The sequence below is a fragment of the Leptonychotes weddellii genome, chromosome 5 (genome assembly GCF_054177405.1).
Source record: "Leptonychotes weddellii isolate Sample4059 chromosome 5, ASM5417740v2, whole genome shotgun sequence".
Classification (NCBI taxonomy): Eukaryota; Metazoa; Chordata; class Mammalia; order Carnivora; family Phocidae; genus Leptonychotes; species Leptonychotes weddellii.
In genome coordinates this window covers 137,557,262-137,564,547 of record NC_138373.1, presented here as the reverse complement: position 1 = coordinate 137,564,547, position 7,286 = coordinate 137,557,262, and positions in this window count along the sequence as shown.

Below are 7,286 nucleotides of genomic sequence, written 5' to 3'. Positions count from 1 at the left end.
CATCGCCTGCACCCAGAACAGTGCCTAGCACAGAACAGGGTCTGGGTTCCTGATCATTAAATGACTTCACTACCATAGTGTGAATTTTTCCTTGTTGGGGTCCAGACCTTCTCAGAGTATAGTGGTTGTGATAATGGAAACTATTGACAAGTCCCAGCTCTGCTAATTTATTGACGTGTAGCCTCTCAAGTTTCCCCATTTTGTAAAATGGAGATTGTAATGATACTTATCTCATGAAAGTAAGTTTCTGCAAATGTTTCCAGTTTTTTTCATAGTTATAGATCTATTCAGGTTTTCTGCTACTTATTCTTGAGTCAATTAATATAATTTATGTTTTCTTAAGAACAATTCATATCTTGTTTTATTTTTTTTTTTAAGATTTTATTTATCTATTTGGGAGAGAGAGAGAGAGAAAGAAAGCACAAGCAGGAGGAAGGGCAGAGGGAGAAGCAGGCTCCCCGCTGAGCAGGGAGCCCGATGTGGGACTCGATCCCAGGACCCTGGCATCATGACCTGAGCTGAGGGCAGATGCTTAACCGACCGAGCCACCCAGGTGCCCGATATCTTGTTTTATTTTCACAAAGTACTTGTAAGTATTCTCCTATTGGTTGATTTTGTCTATACATCCGGTTATGTCCCGTTCCTAACTTGTATGTATACGTGCTCTCCTGTCTTTCTCTAATCCTCTTTCTAGAAAGAAATACGTCAAAATGTTAATAGTGGCTCTCTCTGTGTGATAAGATTATGGGTTATTTTTATATTCTTCTGTTTTTTTCCCAAGTGTTCAGAAATCAGTGCATATATTACTTACATAGTCACAAAAAAATACTTAAAGAAAAAAATCTTTCAGTTCCTTTGTTTCCAAATAAGGAAACTGAGGCCAGGAACACTACATAGACTGGAACCAGGAAACCTGTACCGGCCCAACCACTTTTTGCTGTGAGGTAAGAGCCACGAAAACACCATGTTTTCTCTAGTTTTCATCTGATATAAAGAAACTAAGCCACTAATCTCACTTCCTCTCTTGTTTTCATCTTACATAAAGGTGACAATTGTTAGAATTGGGTAAAAGATCACTAAGATTTTGTCTTTGGGGCCCAACTCACTTTATGTCTTAAACTGAATTTTTTGGCAACTCAGCATTATAGTTGATGATAAAGGTAATTACTATAGTGATCAAGAACAACTTAGTTAATATGTGAAGATAATATATATGGCAATGAGTGAAATATTTGAAAGTGTAATTGGAAGGTTGATGATATATTTTTGATATTTTTAAATTTCCTGTGATTCTATAATAAGATTTTTTAAAAAGATTTTGTTTATTTATTTGTCAGAGGGAGAGAGCATGCACAAACAGGCGGAGCGGCAGGCAGAGGGAGAAGCAGGCTCCCCGCGGAGCAAGGAGCCGGATGCAGGACTCGATCCCAGGACCCTGGGATCATGACCTGAGCTGAAGGCAGACACTTGACTGACTGAGCCACCCAGGTGTCCCACTATAATAAAAATTTTAAAAGAAAACTATTTTTTAAGGAATATTTTTATTTTTATTGGAGGAAAACTATTTTTTTAAGTAATGTCTATGCCCAATATGGGGCTCGAACTTGAAACCCCAAGATCAAGAATCACATGCTCTAACTGAACCAGCCAGGTGCCCCAAGGGAAGACTATTTTTAAAAAAAACTGGGTCAGTTTGTAGAGCATGCAACTCTCGATCTCAGGATTGTAAGTCTGAGCCCCAGGTTGGGTGTAGAGATTGCAAAAAGAAAAAATCTTTTTAAAAAATTTTTTAATAAAAAATGAAAAAAAACTGGGAGAAGGCTCAGCAAATTTGAAAGAAGGGATTTGCAGTCCAATTGGAGTCAACAAATATTTTGGATTACCTACTTTGAATCTTTTACTAGACACAAATAGAAATACTTTAATTACCTTGTTAAGGACATAAACGACTTTCAAAGAGACTTTCTACAAATAAATTTTAACTCTTAGATAGCTAGTTTTTAGGCTGTAAGTTACTTAAGGGCAGGCAAGACATCTTATTCATCTTTAAACTCTAAGTGACTTGCCTAGTGCTGACCACATAGTAAATACAACAATAATTTTGTCCTTTCCTTCTAGGATGTAGAAGATTTATGGGAGCAAAACTGTTTCCTAATATCATTGTTGTAAGGTCATTATCAAACCTTAGAACATTTCAGGAGTTCTCCAGTCCAGTGATGCCCTGAAAACAGCCATCCTATCAGGTTACTGACACTGAGTTCACAGTAAAAACATGATATTGCTAAGACACATGACCATGAATTCACTTCCCACTATAAGCCAGTTAATGTTGCATAAAGAAAACCTCCAGTCCATAACCATAGCCTTTACTCATTCTAACCACCTAAGCAGGTGTTTCTTCCATATCTTTTTGCAATTGGAAGGTATATATTCACTAATATTTTCTTGATCTCTCGCTCTCTCCTCCTCTGCCTCCCCAGTTAGTCTTTGCAAAAATAAGCTTCTTAGCTCAAGGAGCAAGTGAACAGAATTTATTTTTGCCAGATGAGGTCCATGGGTCCAATGGATCCATCTGGACTGTACTAGGCTATTTGTTAACTAAGGTGAGCTATAATGAATTTCTGAAGGCAAAAAAATGATGTCTTGCTCTAAGACTAGAGAATGTTTTCTGAAGTTAAGTTTAGAAACTATAAGATGTTGGATTTTTGTTTGGTTTTGTTGTATGCAATACAGATAGCTAAGAAAGAATAAAGATTGGCCTGTGATCTGAACTTTACAGTCCAATGATGTAATTGTGAGCAATTAGAGACCTAATTGGTTTCTTTTTTTAGTATTATATGTCAGTGTCATACATCTATTTTATTATAGGCCTTAAGTTAAATTTCAGTGCCTATTTCTACTACAGGAACTAGAAATTTTACACTAGGAATTTTACATCCATTACCAGAAATATAATAGACCATGTTCCAAAACCTTTGGCAATCTGTTCAACAAACAGGTGATTGGCCATATGCCAAGGGAACATGCTGCCCTCTGGAGGATATTGTGCTGTTACAGAATGAAAACACCCTCTCCCTGTGTATATTTCAAAGCTAGTGAGAAGTCATGAAACAAAACAAAAAGGTTTCATGGTCAAATCATTTGGAAAATGCTACACCATCTCTGTGTAAGGAAATCACAATGCAAATTGACATAAAAAATGGAGAAGTTCTATAATAAATTTGTTTCCCAAACTAATTGGACCATTTTCTCCCCTCCCTAACTCCTGTTAATATTTGGGGAACTAACATACAAATAATAGTATTTTGTATTTTGTATATAATTTCGTATTAATCTACAAATAACATTTGGGGTTTGGAATAATTAAAGGAGAAAAACTTATTGCAAGATTTCTTCAATAAGCTATAAAAAGGAAAAGATTGATAAAGAAGCTGCATTGTAATAAAAAGATCCCATATCCATGCAGTGACATTTTGACTGGAGGGATACACTCTGATGTGGCAATGTGAGCTGCTATGTGATAGTATTCATGTTATCTTTCTTCTTAGTTATTATCTTAATACAACATTTGATATGTTTGTACTGTTGCATAGCAAATGGAATTATGACTTGTGCTTTATAACATACGAAGTTGATTTCATGTACTGTCAAACGTGGCAGGAATTAGACCAAAATATATAGACAGTGAGACTAGGTATGATAGGGTTCCACCCAGAAGTTCAGTTAGTAGAGGTGTAGATCCATTCATGCAATTACAGCTGTGTTTTCCTCAGCTTAGGAAGATGGCAAGTTTTATAGAAATAAAATATTTTTGGTCAAAAGGCTTGGGTTCATTCTCTCATGTCACTAATTTTGTGATCCTTGCCAATTAAATGGGCAATTCTCCTCATGTGTAAAAGGAAGACATAGAGAGCTGTCGTAACTGTTCGATGAGATACTATATGATGTGAAACACATCACACACAGCCTCTGATCTATAGTAACACCACAACAAATATAAGTTCAATGTAAAGATAATTAGTGAGCATAGCGATAATACCTTGACTCAAGAGCCAAGGAGTCAACATAGAAGGAAGCCGAAACTGGAAGTAAGAACTAAAGTGACCAATCCCATCCTACTTTGCCAGCAACCATCCCTGTTTTAACACCTACAGTCCTGCATTAGGGAAACTCCTCAGTCCTGGGCAAAGTGGGGTGGTTGATCACCGTAACTCAAAATAGAATAGAATAACCCAAAATAGAAGTGCAAATCACTAGGAAAAAACTAGTGGTCAGAACGCAGACAGAGAGCCTGGGAACATTAGGAAGAATGGTCCTGAGATTGACCAGTATTTCTCAGATGGCAAACCAGGCTTGGAGTGTGAGTAAGGATAAAGCCACAGGTGGAGGTCAGTGGAAAGACTTGGCCCAATTAGGGAAACTCAGGATGCTCTACAAGTAACGTATACAAGAGAAATGTCACACAACTAATTTGTTGAGTGACTGTGGTGGTGAGACTAAAATGAACAACGTGGGGCTGCCTGGGTGGCTCAGTGGGTTAAGTGTCCGACTCTTGATTTCAGCTCAGGTCATGATCTCAGGGTTGTGAGATCAAGCCCCGTGTCAGGCTCCATGCTGGACTTGGAGCCTACTTGGGATTCTATCTCCCTCTCCTTCTGCCCCTCCCCACTCTCTTTCTCTTTCTCTCTCTCTCAAAAAGAAAAAGTGAACGATGAGGAAAGAATAGTCTCTTAAGGGAGTAATGCTGGCACAATAGGGAGGGAACAATTCCCTACTTCATACAATACACAAAAATTATCACCACAGAAGTCTAAATATGGAAATCACAACTTTAAACATTTTAGAAAGAAATACAGGAGAAAAGCTTAATGAAGGATTTTTTACAGAAGCTATCAAAAGGGAAAGATTGATAAAGTTGATTACATTAAAGTGAAAATATCCCATGAACATAGTGAAAAACCAAACCATAAACTAGGGAACAATATTTGCAATACATCAAACCTACAAAGTACTTATATCAAGAGTATGTTAAAGACCCTAACAATTCAATAAGGAAAATGTCAGCAATCCAACAGACACATGAGAGGAATAAACAATTCAGGGTGCCTGGGTGGCTCAGTCGTTAAGCGTCTGCCTTCAGCTCAGGTCATGATCCCAGGGTCCTGGGATGGAGCCCTGCATCGGGCTCCCTTCTCGGTGGGAAGTCTGCTTCTCCCTCTCCCACTCCCCCTGCTTGTGTTTCCTCTCTCGCTGTGTCTCTCTCTGTCAAATAAATAAATAAAATCTTAAAAAAAAAATTCATAGGAGAAACTTTTGTGGGGAAAAAAACCCCATAATTTTTAGGGAGCTCAGTTTTACTATGAATCAGAGAAACACAAATTGAATGACAATGAAATAACATTTTGCACCAAGCAGGTTGTCAGAAATTAAAAAGCCTGAGAATACTAAGTGTTGGTGAGAAGCAATAGAAATTCTTTCACGCTGCCGATGAGGGTGTAAATTGGTACAACTCTTTAGGAGAGCAAATTCTCAGTATCTACAGATGTTTTAGAAGTATATACCCGAGCACCACATTCTAAGCATATAGACTAGAGAAACTCTCTGTACACGCAAGTGATCACATACAAGAGTATTCACTGCAGCGTGGTTTCTAAGAGCAAAAGACTGGAAACAACTCAAATGTCCATCAACAATAAAATAAATTATGGTATAATCCAGCCAATTTATTAAAATAAATCAGTAGAGCTAATGACCAATATGAGTAAATCTGAAAAGCATACTACAAAACTAGAAAAATTAAGTTGCAGCAGGATTTATACAGTATGTTATTGTTTATATCAAGTATAAAAAATGCAATATTATAAACTTTATAGGTACACAAATACATAATGAAAGTATGAAAACAGTCACAGAGACAATAAACCAGAGAGTGGTTACCTCTGAGGAGAAAAGGACAAATAAAATCAGGAAGGAGTTCATAGGGCCTCAAATATGTCTACTATATTTTACTTTTAAACCGTCTAAAGCAACTATAGCAAAATGTTAAGACTGGCCAGATTGGGTGATAGAAACATTACTATTATTTGGTTCTCTAAACTTTTCTCTACACTTTGAGTATTCTATTTTTTTAAGAAAAAAAAAGACAAGAGGCACCTGGGTGGCTCAGTTGGTTAAGCGACTGCCTTCGGCTCGGGTCATGATCTCAGGGTCCTGGGATCGAGCCCCGCATCGGGCTCCCTGCTCCGCGGGAAGCCTGCTTCTCCCTCTCCCACTCCCCCTGCTTGTGTTCCCTCTCTCGCTGTCTCTCTCTCTGTCAAATAAATAAATAAAATCTTAAAAAAAAAAAAAGAAAAGACAATGTTATTAACATTTAAATTCAGATTATTTCAATTTTACTCTAAAATATAAAAAAAGAAACAAAACTATGCTTTTAAGAATTGATCAAGCCGTTTAGCATAATTTCCAAAGAATAAGTTAAAATTACCCATAGTTCACTGCCACTTAACCAACAGTAGATGTCACTTTACTTCATGCATTTAGTATATATGAGAGCTTTCTAATTGAAATTAGATGAACTTGAATATGATTTATAATTATTTTCCTCCAGTTGATATAGAGAATGAGGAAAACTAAGAGTGCTCTCTGCTATATAACCATTCGGGAAGGCAAGGGACATGTCTGTTTTGGTTCATAGTTTTATTCTCAACATCTACTGCACATAATAGGGTTATAGAAATACTGTTAGCTCAACAAAGGGTACAAGAAACTTTACAGAAAAAATGTTTAATGTCACCAAAATGTATGAAGTTACATTTGGAATAGTTTTTCTTCCAAATAGCAGGTAGGTAAGGACTCCTTACATCAATAGTTTTTACCCTTTAAAGGGGATAAAGACCTTTGATAATCATGAAAAACATGGACTTGCTGTGGACGCCTGGGTGGCTCAGTTGGTTAAGCATCTGCCTTCTACCCAGGTCATGATCTCAAGGTCCTGGAATCGAGTCCCACATTGGCTTCCTTGCTCAGTGGGGAGTCTGCTTCTACCTCTGCCTGCCGCTCCCCCTGCTTGTGCTCTCTCTCTCTCTGTCTCTCTGACAAATAAACAAAATCTTAAAAAAAACATGGACTTTCTGAAGATTTCTATATAAACACATAAAAAATTGTTTCATGCAATTTCTGCAGATTTGCAGAGGTGCTTAAAGCTCACGCATGGACCCCAGATTGGAATCCCCAAGATAGGCAAAAGCACTTGCCCAGGTACTTACCCCAAGTTTCTTTTTTTTTTT